This window comes from Octopus sinensis, linkage group LG16, assembly GCF_006345805.1.
Source record: "Octopus sinensis linkage group LG16, ASM634580v1, whole genome shotgun sequence".
NCBI classification, from domain to species: domain Eukaryota; kingdom Metazoa; phylum Mollusca; class Cephalopoda; order Octopoda; family Octopodidae; genus Octopus; species Octopus sinensis.
In genome coordinates, this window is record NC_043012.1 from 16,811,451 (window position 1) to 16,825,718 (window position 14,268).

At 37.6% G+C, this 14,268-nt stretch overlaps 1 protein-coding gene across 3 annotated transcripts in view; it reads left to right on the plus strand.

The window, feature by feature from the left end:
• Positions 1-2,207: 2,207 nt before the first annotated feature.
• The window catches only part of LOC115220350 (leucine-rich repeat serine/threonine-protein kinase 1-like), a 235,349-nt gene continuing 223,288 nt past the window's right edge, over positions 2,208-14,268 (plus strand). For 2 of the 3 annotated variants that reach the window (XM_036509925.1, XM_036509926.1), the window contains exon 1: positions 2,208-2,955. The gene's annotated coding sequence lies outside the window, so the exon portion shown is untranslated. The remainder of the gene's footprint in view (positions 2,956-14,268) is intronic. The other variant, XM_029790458.2, reaches the window with a different exon arrangement.

Sequence of the window (14,268 nt, forward strand, 5' to 3'; positions counted from 1 at the left end):
GGAGGACCGCGCACCCGCTGCTACACTATGTCGCCAGGCTGAGAAAAACCAAAGTGTCAAAGTATCAGTCGCTCTCTGAGCGGTCCATAGTTGAGTCTGTGACAGTGGGGACCTACAAAATTCTTGGCTCCTGGACCATATCCCTGCTCACCGCTATCGGGGCGGAGATAGCTGTCCGCAAGTGCGAGCCCTGTGAGTCAGAATAACTGTTCCAGCACATCTCCCTTGCACGCACACACACACACACTGTAATTTTTTAAAGAATGATATAAATTATAATGTCTCAAATTTATGTACAACGTATTTAATTTGTGGGTGTATGTCTTTTATCGTTTACTTGTTTCAGTCACTAGACTGCGGCCATGCTGGGGCACCGCCGTGAAGAATTTTAGTTGAATAAATCGACCCCAGTACATTTTCTAAAGCCTGCTACTTATTCTGTCAGCCTCCTTGCTGAACCAGTTGGATATAAAGATAGCCTTTTGATATTAATACTGCTTCCGTCGGTTATATTATACACACACACACACACACACACAGATATATATATATATATATATATATATACACTAGCAGTATAGCCCGGCGTTGCCCGGGTTTGGTTTCTTTTCGACCCTTTAGAATTGGAATTTTTGAAAAGTAAAAATTTTGCATAATGTAGCTTGTTATATTCTTTAAGTGAACATTTTTCTGGTTGAAATACACTGAAAAATGGCGACACAGCAGTCAAAAAATCGTAAAAAATAGGGATTTTCATAGAAAAAAAGGCACCTTTTTTATGTGAATAATTTTTAGTCTTAACATGGTCCGATTTGAATTTCTTCTTCTACGGAATGAAGAGCAAGCCTTCTTCTATCATACTCTCAATTTTGGTCAACTTACGCCGCAGGGTCTCGGAGAAGATAGTGTTAGTTGAAGGCTACCAAACTTGCCACACACAGACAACTTCAGCTTTATATATAAAGAAGATATATATATATATATATATATATATATATAATATATATATATATGCATATATATATGCCATTCCATCGAAGATGGTATCAAATGCGTCAAAATGAAATTAACACACATCATATATAACTTCTCATTCGTTTGAAGAAGGATGAAAAGCAAAGCTGACGCCTCATCCCCCATTGGATTAGAACTTAGATCTTAAGAACCTTGTAACTAAAGACTACGGCATTTCGTCGGCTCATTTAGCGTTTTCGTCGTAGAAATATATACCGATCCAGTTCTTAAGACGGCAAAGTCGATCTGGACGGGATTTGAACTCAGAACGTAAGAAGGTGCAAGTAAATACTGCAAGGTATTTAGTTTGACACTAAGGAACCTGTTAATTCATCGCCCTGAAGGACTTGCGTGCATTTTATTCTGTCGAAAGACTGCTGTTGTTATCGCAAAGCTTTCCCGCGATGTGCTGAGCTAGCACATTATCACATGATCAAGTGACGTCACAGCTAGTTGATCTTGGGACAACGACGACGCAAACGTCAGGAGGTGCATTCCGATTCATTGCTTTGCACTATTATTGTACCGTTGTTTGGCTCCAGGGTTAACTCGATTCGTGCAGACTTATGATCAAAGGCTTTGCTGGCTATGGCCTTCTAAATCTGCTATGGTAGAACTACGTTATCTAATGAGTGTTTTTAATTAAGGCAGGAGTGTGTGACTTGGAGGCTGCTATTTCTAGCGTAGAAGTTTCAGCGTTGGCACGTGAACTGTACTGTAGAAATTTTGCGCTTAATCCTCATGTGAATGCGCTTGATCCGCTGTGAATGAAAAAAAAAACACCAAAAACTTCGACTAACTAAAATTATCCAAGCAATTAGTTGACAAAATTTTCCTCTGGGGGTGTGTTTCAAATCTAAACAACGAAGAAGGGAGATAAATCCAACAAGATCAGCGGATCGAAATATTCAACACTACATAATGCAGGTTGTTCAGATCCTCGGTTCGTCTCTCGTTTTCTTAGCGTTGCTGATCCATTCATGCTGCAGTTGCTGATGCAACACCGACGTCTTTTCTGCTGCAGTGTATAAGCTTTGCTGTTTGCATCATAAAAATGCAAGTGCATCACTTAGTCGTCACGAGATTGGTTTGGCGCTCCAATTTAACTCAAGGCAATTTATTTTCTTTTACTCAATAAATAATAATAATAATAATAATGAATAAATAAATAAATAATCGTTAGTGAAAGTAATGAGAGCGACCCCAATATCAAAACACCATACCACTACTGACACGACCTCATTCATAGAATAAAACAACTGCAACAGAGTAGCAGTAACATGAGAAAATAAATAGACCGGTATAAGAATAGGAGAAGACGTGAAAGAGGAACCATAACAACAACAATACCATCGTTATCACCACCAACAGCATTATTAGTACTGACGAAGACAATAACTTCTCAGTCCCAGCCTGAATTGTAAAGTTTCATGTATATGTGACGAAGCGCGTAAATATGTGATACAAACGAGTATAATAAGCAGAACGAAAGATCAGACTAAACACAACAGTGAAAGAAGAAGAAGACTGCCGACAACTGCAATGAAGAGAACAAACGATATAAAAATCAATATCAATATCAGTATCGGCAACTGATATAATAAATAAATATAAATATCATCTGCACAGAATATAGAACAACGGAACGGTATTCTACGTAACAACGGAACATCTTTCTACGGAACAGTGGAACATACCCCGGGAAAGTGAACAAGCTTAAAGTATTGCAATGGCTTGAGAAATATCTGTAGATTCCCTTTAATATTATTATCTTTTACACCTCCCTTTTATCGATATCCTCCACTTACATTCCCTGTTTTTTCATATCTTGGAATTAAACAACGTAGAAAATAAACAACACACACAGCAACATCGATAGGACCATTCGATAAACACAAGTCATGTTTGTATTACCAAGTCATTTGATTGTTAATTAAAATGGTAAGTAATGTTATCAGATAATTTCTTTTGACGTGACCAACTTTTTGTAGAGTATAATTAATTTTTTTGGGGGAAAAAAACCCCAACAAACACCTTAATTTTTTTATAACTTAACCTCATCCAAACCAAGGAGTACGCGCAAATTTGTATTTCTGAATGAATGATTGATTGATATATTTTCCTTTTTTGATTTGTAGCTAGTAATTTTATGGACATCATATCGATAGATGAAATATTAAGTTTGCTTTAATTAAGGTCTAAATTCGGAATTACAAACCTTAACAATTAATAGTAACTACTCTAACCACTCGTTGTAGAGCGATGGTTTACACTGCAAGTTCGGGTTGATTTCCTTAAACACTTAAGTAACATTAATTAATTTCTTTGGACTTGAATGCGCTATAAAGAACGATGTCGCAATTATAATGTACTCCTAATTATTCTATGGATTCTTGAAATACTTAAAAGGCATGAACCGGGAAATATAGAGGGACATATCTTTTTTTTTTCTTTTCTTATTGTTTCCGTACAGAGATGGCGATATAGTCGATCGAATTTTATCAAAGTATCTTACTGTATTTTGGGTTATAATTGATTGTTTTGCCATCAAAATGAAAGAAACAAATACACATACACACACACATTCACATATCTGTCTATAGATTCAGATATTTCAGGGACCACACCTCTTTAAATATTATTGAATATTAAATAATTACAAACCTTACACATTTTAAATATTAAAATCTTTATTTTCGTTGTGAAAATCATTTTTTTTTTTACAACCATTACGTTACGCGATTGCTTTCTATTTTCTGAATTCGGAGTGCGCGTGTGTGCGTTTGTATATATATATATATATGTATATATATATATATATATATGTGTGTGTGTGTGTGTGTGTGTGTATATATGCCTCTTTTGCCTGCGTTGTTTGCCTTTTAAGTGCTGTGGTTTTACTGGGATCTCCCTTTTAAGTAGAAAGAATAGCCATAACTCTTTGACTGCTATTTCTAAATTCGGTGTGTGGTGAGGCAAATCGTTGCTAAACCCTTAATTACTTAGTATATATATATATGCACACATGGGTCTCAAAATGCGTAGATAACTATGAACAATTGAAATTTTCACCTACACTCTGACGCACTGCGTTTATTAATTATTATTTATTTTCTAATGAACATGCACACATCTCTCTGTCTCTCACCCCGTATCTCTCTTTTTTTTTCTCTCTATCATCTCGCTCTATGTGTGTGTATGTGATTGTCTGTCTGTCTGTATGTATATATATATATATATATATATATATATATATATATATATTATATATATATAGAAAGAATAGCCAAAACTCTTTGACTGCTATTTCTAATTCGGTGTGTGGTGAGGCAAATCGTTGCTAAACCCTTAATTACTTAGTATTACTTAAACCTTCCTTGAATGGGGCTTTTACATGCCGAACTCTACTTGGTGAAATTAATGATTATTCCAAATTAATTAATTTCACCCTTTATTATTATTATTATTATTATTATTATTATTATTATATATATATATATATTATATATATATATATATATATATATTTATGTGTTTACTCCGGTATATATATATATATATATATATATATGTGTTTACTCCGGTATATATATATATATATATATATTTATGTGTTTACTCTCCGGTATATATATATATATATATATATATATATATGTATATTCATACATATAGGTGGGTGTGTGCATGAAAAACGTAATATGTACATTGTGTTCTGTTTTTCATCTCGGTAATAGCGACGTATTGATTCTATAAAATGCTCCGGTTCGTCTGTCGAATGTTGATAACTAGATGCTTGCTCTATCACATACTATATTTATTCCATCCACAGAGAATGCGACCTGATGTTTCTATAGCTATTGCAAAGATTGATGCTGCTGGTTTCACCATGTTTTACTTCTCATTGATCATTTGTGTATTTTTATTATTATTTATTCTCCACCGCCCACTTTCGATTTTCAAAATCATTCCATTCCGTATTTGCATAAGACGACGAATGCACTTCGACTTCGATCTGTGTGTGCATATACCTATACTTACATAATACACACACGTATATATATATATATATATGTGTGTGTGTGTGTGTGTATGTGTGTATAAGTGTGCAATGCACACTGCTGTCACCTTTACTCCCGTTTAAGCAATCACGATCACCGCTAACTCCAGCACCACCATTAATAACATAGGCGCAGGAGTGGCTGTGTGGTAAGTAGCTTGCTAACCAACCGGGCCGACCAATGCCTTGTGAGTGGATTTGGTAGACGGAAACTGAAAGAAGCTTGTCGTATATATGTATATATATATATATATATATATATATATATATATATGTGTGTTTGTGTTTGTTCCCCTAGCATTGCTTGACAAACGATGCTGGTGTGTTTACGTCCCCGTCACTTAGCGGTTCGGCAAAAAGGGACCGATAGAATAAGTACTGGACTTACAAAAAAAGAATAAGTCCCGGGGTCGAGTTGCTCGACTAAAGGCGGTGCTCCATCATGGCCGCAGTCAAATGACTGAAACAAGTAAAGAGAATACCCAGCAACTATAATCACTACCACTTCTCTATAATCTGTGCCACAAACAACGACTACAGCTAGCATTACTACCACCACTACTACTACTATAAGTGTCACAATCTAGACGGTTTACAATCTCCAGCACCACCACTATTAATACTACTACTGATAATAATAATAATAATAATAATGATAATCATTACTGCACCGCCGGCGCTGCTGCTACCACCCAACATCTCAATGATTTTCCTTTCACATTCGGCGCTCGTGTATATATTAGTGTGTGTATACGTACGTGCATACATACGCACGCACAAGTATACAATAGCGTCGGCAAAAGTTAAACCGAGTGTCGCATTATTTTTGTGAAATATATATATATATATATATAAGCAATCTTCCAGTATTAGTAGATGTGCGCGCGCGCGCGCGTATATATATATATATATATATATATATATATATATACGTAAGCAATCTTGTATTAGTAGATTGTGTGTATATGTGGTATGTATATGTACATATATACATACATACATATATATATATATATATATATATATAAGCAATCCTCCGATATTAGTAGGTGTGTGTATATATATATATATATATGAAGTATGTATATACATTTGAAGCGGAGGTGTCAATGCGCACAAAAAAAAAATCCCGAAAAGGGGTGGGGTGCCTATTGTACATCTCTGCCGAATATTATGCATTATGGTATATATATTATATAGATATATAGTGTATGTGTGTGAGCGCGCACACAAATCTGAGGAACAAATTCTCAAGGCATAGCATAGAGTAAATAATACCAATTAAGATATTGAGATTTTACGCAATATTTACTTCGGGTATTGCGTTATTGCTTTTCGCCACGTTGAAAACTGAATGAAGTAAGTGTTTTTAAACGCAACTTTTTTGTCTTGGAATTGCTCTTGAGTATTGTCACCCATCATTACCATATTTAGGGAGCCAGTAAAGACCAAAAAATTTGGGAAAAGGTTTAGAGGGTGAATTTATGTGAATGTTAAGCAAGTCTCTGCCAACGACTCTGAACATTTTTAATAAGAAGTTTAACTTTGTATAACATCTCTGGCACATACTATACTTTGAACAAAACATTGTAGAATCTTCCCGCCTTTCTTGTTCGCTCTTCTAACCAGATCAGACAGTTTGCCTCATCAAAAGAACCCTTTGCAATGAAACGATTATTATTGCTTCTGGTTGGTGTACTTTGGTTGAAGGCTGGTAGCTAATCTGTTGTTGATGGCTCACTACGTAAAGATGCTAAACTTCATTAAATTCTAGGCTTGATTAGTTATACATTAAATAGGTGACTCTTTTCATGGGACTTATACAGATCCTACTTAATCCTACGTTTTGCAAATGATAAATTGTTACTGCTTATCTCCGTCTTCATATTTGATTTCCTACGTTAAATTCTATTAAGAAACGGGATCCGAAAGCAGCATCCAGATTCCACTGCTCGATGATAAAACATATAATATATTTGAGGATGATAGATGCTTAATCCAATTTTCCTTTGATGTGACAGAAACCATAAGTGCTCTTCAAAGCGTGATCAATGGAACAATTACCGACAGGAATTCATGCTTATCCCAATAATGTTATTTTAGTTGGAAAAACTGTTGACGAATAACGATGGCGATTTGGCTCAATTTACTTTGTTAATTAAGAGTTTTGACATTACAGTCAACAATGGCAAATAGCTTCTCTGCCAAACATCCATTTGTTTCCTAGGATACAAAATAGAAAATAATTTGCTGCAAATAATTCTTTGCAATTAGACTTGGAATAATAAACCCTCTTGTTGATTGCCCAGCACACCTAACAATGCTGAACAACGACGGTTACTAGTTTTCTTTAGTTACTACTTCAAAAATACGTCTCATTTCTTGAAATTAATTCGACATCTATTAAATTCTTCTTTTCCATTGCAAAGAAGATACCCAAGAGGTGCTTAAAACTTTGATAGTAATACCTCTCTTTCAACTATTTTACATAAAAATTCCACTACATGTTGAAACAAATGTCTCTGGTTCTATATAAAACTGATGCTTTCTTCTCCCAAACTTTTTTTTCATGTTCCCAACGAAATCTTTCCTTAATTGAAAAGAAAGCTGTGACTGTCCAAGAAAGTGTTAGGAAGTGAAATTGTTTACTTAGAAGCTATTTCATATCACACATCGTTATTTCAACGTTCGTTTTTCCATGTTTGCATGGATCAGGTGAAATTGGTTGAGGCAGATTTTCTATGGCCATGTTTTTCATGGAACATTGGAAATGATGGACCCTGCTGCATGATGGTAACTCTTGTTTTGCAAATATGTAATCTCAAGACAAGGAAGTCACCAAATTACACACGCATGCGCGCACGCACACACACACACACACACGTTCATATATATCAAATCAGATATCAGAAAGCAGAACACCAACTCAAATCAGATATCAGAAAGCAGAACCAAAATCGAAGTCGATCAACATCAATGGAAATTGCAGCTGTGATACCAGTGCCAGTGACAAGTAAGCAAACCATCCGATTGTGGCCGTTGCTAGCGCTGCCCCGACTGGGCCCCGTGCTGGTGGCACGTGAAAAGCACCATCCGTTCGTGGCCATTGCCAGCCTCACCTGGCCCCCGTGCCGGTGGCACGTAGCACCATCCGTTCGTGGCCGTTGCCAGCCTCGCCTGGCCCCCGTGCTGGTGGCACGTAAAAGCACCTTCCGTTCGTAGCCGTTGCCAGCGTTGCCTGGCCCCCGTGCCGGTGGCACGTAAAAAGCACCATCCGATCGTGGCCGTTGCCAGCCTCGCCTGGACCCCGTGCCAGTTGCACGTAAAAAGCACCATCCATCCGTGGCCGTTTGCCAGCTCTGTCTGGCACCTGTGCGGGTAGCACGTAAAAAGCACCCACTACACTCATGGAGTGGTTGGCGTTAGGAAGGGCATCCAGCCGTAGAAACACTGCCAGATCAGACTGGGCCTGGTGCAGCCTTCTGGCTTCACAGACCCCAGTTGAACCGTCCAACCCATGCTAGCATGGAAAGCGGATGCTAAATGATGATGATGATATATATATATATATATACACGACAGGCTTCTTTCAGTTTCTGTCTACCAAATCCATTCGCTAGGTCTATAGCAGAAGATACTTACCCAAGGTACCTCATAGTGGGACTGAACCAGTAACCATGTGGTTGGTAAGCAAACTTATCAACTACACAACCACACCTGTTCAATGAAGCAATCTCATGATGTACATAGTCATTCGCAAAAGTAAAGTGAAAATGAAGAATGATAAAATTAAAACTGTGCAATTATTAGACATTCTTGGAGTGGTTGATGTTAGGAAGAGCATCCACCCATAAAAACCAGGCCAAAACAGACACTGGAACCTGGTGTAGTTCCCTGGCTTGCCAGCTCCTGTCACACTGTCTAACCCTTACTAGCATGGTAAACAAACATTAACCCTTTTGTTACCATATTTCTCTTGAGATGCTCTGTATTTCTTTCAATTAATTTTAAATATAACAAAGAATTTAGTAAAATAACTTAGTTATCATTAAGCTAGTGTTAGGAACATAAATTGTGGCTAAGTTTTGGTGGGAGATTTTAATTCTGAACTTTTGAAAATAAGACATTTGTACTGCAGAGCCAGAGGCAGTTTCAGGCAGGTTGGTATCGAAAGGGTTAAATTAATTATTTGTTAACCCTTTTCTTACCATATTTCTGTTGAGATGCTCTGTGTTTCTTTCAATTAATTTTAAATATAACAAAGAATTTAGTAAAATAGGTGCAGGAGTGGCTGTGTGGTAAGTAGCTTGCTTAACAACCGCATGGTTTTGGGTTCAGTCCCACTGCGTGGCACCTTGGGCAAGTATCTTCTACTATATAGCCTCAGGCCGACCAAATCCTTGTGAGTGGATTTGGTAAACAGAAACTGAAAGAAGCCCGTCATATATATATATGTATGTGTGTATATGTTTGTGTCTGTGTTTGTCCCCCCACCATTGCTTGACAACTGATGTTGGTGTGTTTATGTCCCTGTAACTTAGTGGTTTGTAAAAGAGACTGAGAATAAGTACTAGACTTAGAAAAATAAATCCTGGAGTCAATTTGTTCGATTAAAGGTGGTGCTCCAGCATGGGCGCAGTCAAATGACAGAAACAAATAAAAGAATAAAAATAACTTAGTTATCATTAAGTTAGTGTTAGGAACATAAACTGTGACTAAGGTTTGGTGTAAGATTTTAATTCAAAACTTTTGAAGACAAGACATTTGTACTACAGAGCCCGAGTATTTACCTAGATTGCTCTCTGTAAACAAAACAAAACAAGACAACAAAAAAAAAACCAACAAAAATTTTATTGCTGGTTTAATCCAAACAACAAACAGTAACCAAAGATGAATCATGTTAAACTGATTAAAACTTTGTGTCCCTTATCTGTTTGTATCAAAAACCCAGATGATTGTCAAAGTTTGATTGATTTCTTGAAGAGTTGGAAGCACCAACCCTCGGTCAAATACCAAACTCTGGTTTGATTGTGGCAACCACTAAATGGGAAAAAAAAAATCACTGATTGCTGCAATCACCACTGTTAACTTTTTTAAGAATCTTGTCCAAACTAGGATCACTGATGGATCTTCCATTTACAAAGGCTCAGTAAGAGAAGCTCAGTAAGATGAGCCAAGCTCAGTAAGATGAGCATGGGAAGAGTTCAGTATTGATTTGGTTCTTGAAGAGGTAATTATCTCTCCACCATTAGAATTTCCTGAATTCAATTCCTGAATAATTATAGTAATAATGATAATAATAATAATAATAATGATGATAACAACAACATCGAAAAATACCTTAGGAATGAGAACCCAGGTTCGAAATTTCCCCAAGACACCTGATGAAGGCTGGAGAGTATATCAGCTGAAACATTGTGTTAACAAAGAAGATGAGGACAAATATCCGTCAAATGTAAATAATGTAAATAATTCCTCATCTCTTAGATATAGAACTGTGCTACTAAATTGTTATTGCTACTTTTGATCCAGGTGCATTCTGATGTACTTTAGCTGAAGTCTGACAATCAACCATTTGATATATCTAGGCATGCATTTACTCGAATGCTTCCAACACTGAATTTAAACATTTTATCCAGATAATATGATTTACTAACTATTTCTCATTCCAACATACCCTCTTCTTCTCATTAATGAGAATTGTGCCTTTATTGAAAGCAATATCAGATGTTGAAATGCATGTATGTAGGCTGTGATATACAAACCCTGAGTGGGTATTTCGTTTGTTTGTTGGTCAATACACTTAAGTCTACGCCTTCCTGTCAGAAATAAGTTTTATCTGGGAATAGTGTAGCTGGGATAATTTCCCTTCCTGCCTATAGGAAGATATGTCCCTTATCTGTTTTAAAAACTATAAAAAGCAAAGCTAAGACCTTACCTATGACTGCTAAAGACCCTTTACATTATTGTGGGCTTGATTACTTATTCTAGGGGAAATCTAATAATGTGGGCAATTTGGCCCTGGGTCTATACTCAAAAAAGTGGGCAGGATGGTGGTAGCTTAAGTAGTATTGTTTTGTCAAGGTTGACTTGGGTTCAAACACCAATAACATTTGCAAACATATGTGTGTGTGTGTGTGTGTGTGTGTGTGTGTGTGTGTAAATCTCTCTTTACTCTCTTGTTTCAGTCATTTGACTGTGGCCATGCTAGAGCACCACCTTTAGTCGAGCAAATCGATCCCAGGACTTGTTCTTTGTAAGCCTAGTACTTGTTCTATCGGTCACTTTTGCCAAACCGCTAAGTTATGGGGACGTAAACACACCAGCATCAGTTGTCAAGCGATGTTGGGTGGGTGGGGGGTGGGGGGGCAAACACAGACACACAAACATATACACACACACATATATATACATATATACGACAGGCTTCTTTCAGTTTCTGTCTACCAAATCCACTCTCAAGGCTTTGGTTGGCCCGAGGCTATAGTAGAAGACACTTGCAAACATAGTAGGTGCCACGCAGTGGGACTGAACCTGGAACCATGTGGTTGGTAAGTAAGCTACTTACCACACAGCCACTCCTACACCTGAGGAAGTGGTAAGAAGTTCCTGGCTCAGTGCAAAAGAAAATACAGGAGGATCAGTCAATTATGAGTTTATTCAACATCTTCCCCTCTCGGATTCACACACTTATGCCAGCAGTCCTTCAGTTTTTCCAAACTTGGCAGAGCCCTAGTCATTCCAACCAGTTTTGTTCAGAGGGAGAAAGAGAGAGAGAGTGAGAGAGAAGAATTGATCAGTGATGGTTTTATTTATTACTGACCTCAGAAGGATGTAAGACAAAGTTGACTATGCGAGGATTTGAAACCACGTTATGTAGAGTCAGAGTATAGCAAGACATTCTATTCAATGCATTGACAGTTCATTGCTTTAGCAATTATATTTTCATAATGAAGGTAATTAGATTTATTTTTTGTATCTATTTATATTTAATAATTATCAACTTATGTGGCCCTATTGTGTTACTTTGTTGAAGGACTTTACTCTGAAATGTGATATTTTTCTATTCCACACGGCAACGAAACACATAACAGGTGCAGGCATGGTTGTGTGGTTGAGAAGCTCACTTTTGCTACCATGTGATTTCAGGTTCACTCCCACTGGATGGCGCCTCGGGCAAGCGTCTTCTACTATTATAGTCCTGGACTGATAAATGCCTTGTGAGTGAAATTTGGTAGAGAGAGAGAGAGAGGGACACACACACACACACACACACATTATTAGATTATAAAATCATATATATATATATATATATATATATATATATATACCGGAGTAAACACATAAATGTGAAACAAGGTGGAAAAAAGAGTACTCAAATACCAGTGGTAGAGTAATATGCTTTATTTTAAGCAGCAGAAAATTCAACAAAATCTGTTACTCTGAGTTTCTCGTTGCCGTTCATCAGACAGTTTTTGCTAGAAAAAACTGTCTGATGAACGGCAACGAGAAACTCAGAGTAACAGATTTTGTTGAATTTTCTGCTGCTTAAAATAAAGTATATGTATATATATATATATTTCACTCTTTTACTTGTTTCAGTCATTTGACTGTGGCCATGCTGGAGTACTGCCTTTAGTCGAGCAAATCGACCCCAGGACTTATTCTTTGTAAGCCTAGCACTTCTTCTGTTGGTCTCTTTTGCCGAACTGCTAAGTTACGGGGACGTAACACACCAGTATTGGTTGTCAAGCGATGTTGGGGGGACAAACACAGACACACAGATACACACACACACACACATATATATATATATATATATTCACATATATACGACGGGCTTCTTTCAGTCTACCAAATCCACTCACAAGGCTTTGGTCGGCCTGAGGCAATAGTAGAAGACACTTGCCCAAGGTGCCACGCAGTGGGACTGAACCCAGAACCATGTGGTTGGTAAGCAAGTTACATACCACACAGCCACTCCTACGCCTTTGTATGTATATATATATTATAATGGGGGAGGCTGGTTTATGAGGTTACCCTGGGTTTCTTGCTCATAAGGTGTATCTTCAGACTCCCAAACACTGCTGGCCTAAGACCTCTTCAAAATATGGAGAGGGAAATGCCTCACTTATAAGGGTAAACACTAGGTGATTATCTACATTTGCCATTGGCCATTGAGCTTCGGCTGCACCACCATCTTAACAGAGCTAAGTGATGATGTAAATCTTCAATGTTGTAAAACAAAAAATTGTCAGGATAAAACATTAGAGTTACCGACTGTCAAACTTGGTGCACAAGAAAATTGGACATTTCATTCTAAATGACCTGCTATATATATATATATATATATGTCTTTTACTCTTTTACTTGTTTCACTCATTTGACTGCGGCCATGCTGGAGCACCGCCTTTAATCGAACAACTCGACCCCGGGACTTATTCTTTTGTAAGCCCAGTACTTATTCTATCGGTCTCTTTTGCCGAACTGCTAAGTAACGGGGACATAAACACACCAGCATCGGTTGTCAAGCAATGCTAGGGGGAGAAACACAAACACACAAACACATAAATATATATACATATATACGACGGGCTTCTTTCAGTTTCCGTCTACCAAATCCACTCACAAGGCTTTGGTCGGCTCGAGGCTATAGTAGAAGACACCTGCCCAAGGTGCCACGCAGTGGGACTGAACCCGGAACCATGTGGTTGGTAAACAAGCTACTTACCACACAGCCACTCCTGCGCCTATATATATATATTGTCGACATCATAAGAATTTATGAACTTTTGAGAAAATGCGAAATAATTCCTTTTTAGGACAGTGGACCTTGAAGCACATAAAGCTATAAATATTGGGTTACAAATCCCTTTGGACAGAAAAAGTTGAAGCTGCCCAGCATTTCATTTTTTTCTAGTGAAAGGTTTTTCTTAACCCCAAATTTACACGTTGCATTTGAGTCTCACGGAGAGGACTGAGACTGCTGGTGATGTGCTGTGCTTGAGAAGACATGTTAAGCTGAGTGAAATTGTGGTCGTGGCCAGTGCAGGTGACAGATAGGTAAAGGGCACCTGTGCCAGTGACACATAAAAGACACCCAGTGCAGTCAGTAAAGTGGTTGGTGTTAGGAAGAGCATCCAGCCGTAGAAACCAAGCCAAATCAGACAGTTGGAGTCTGGTGCAGCTCTCTG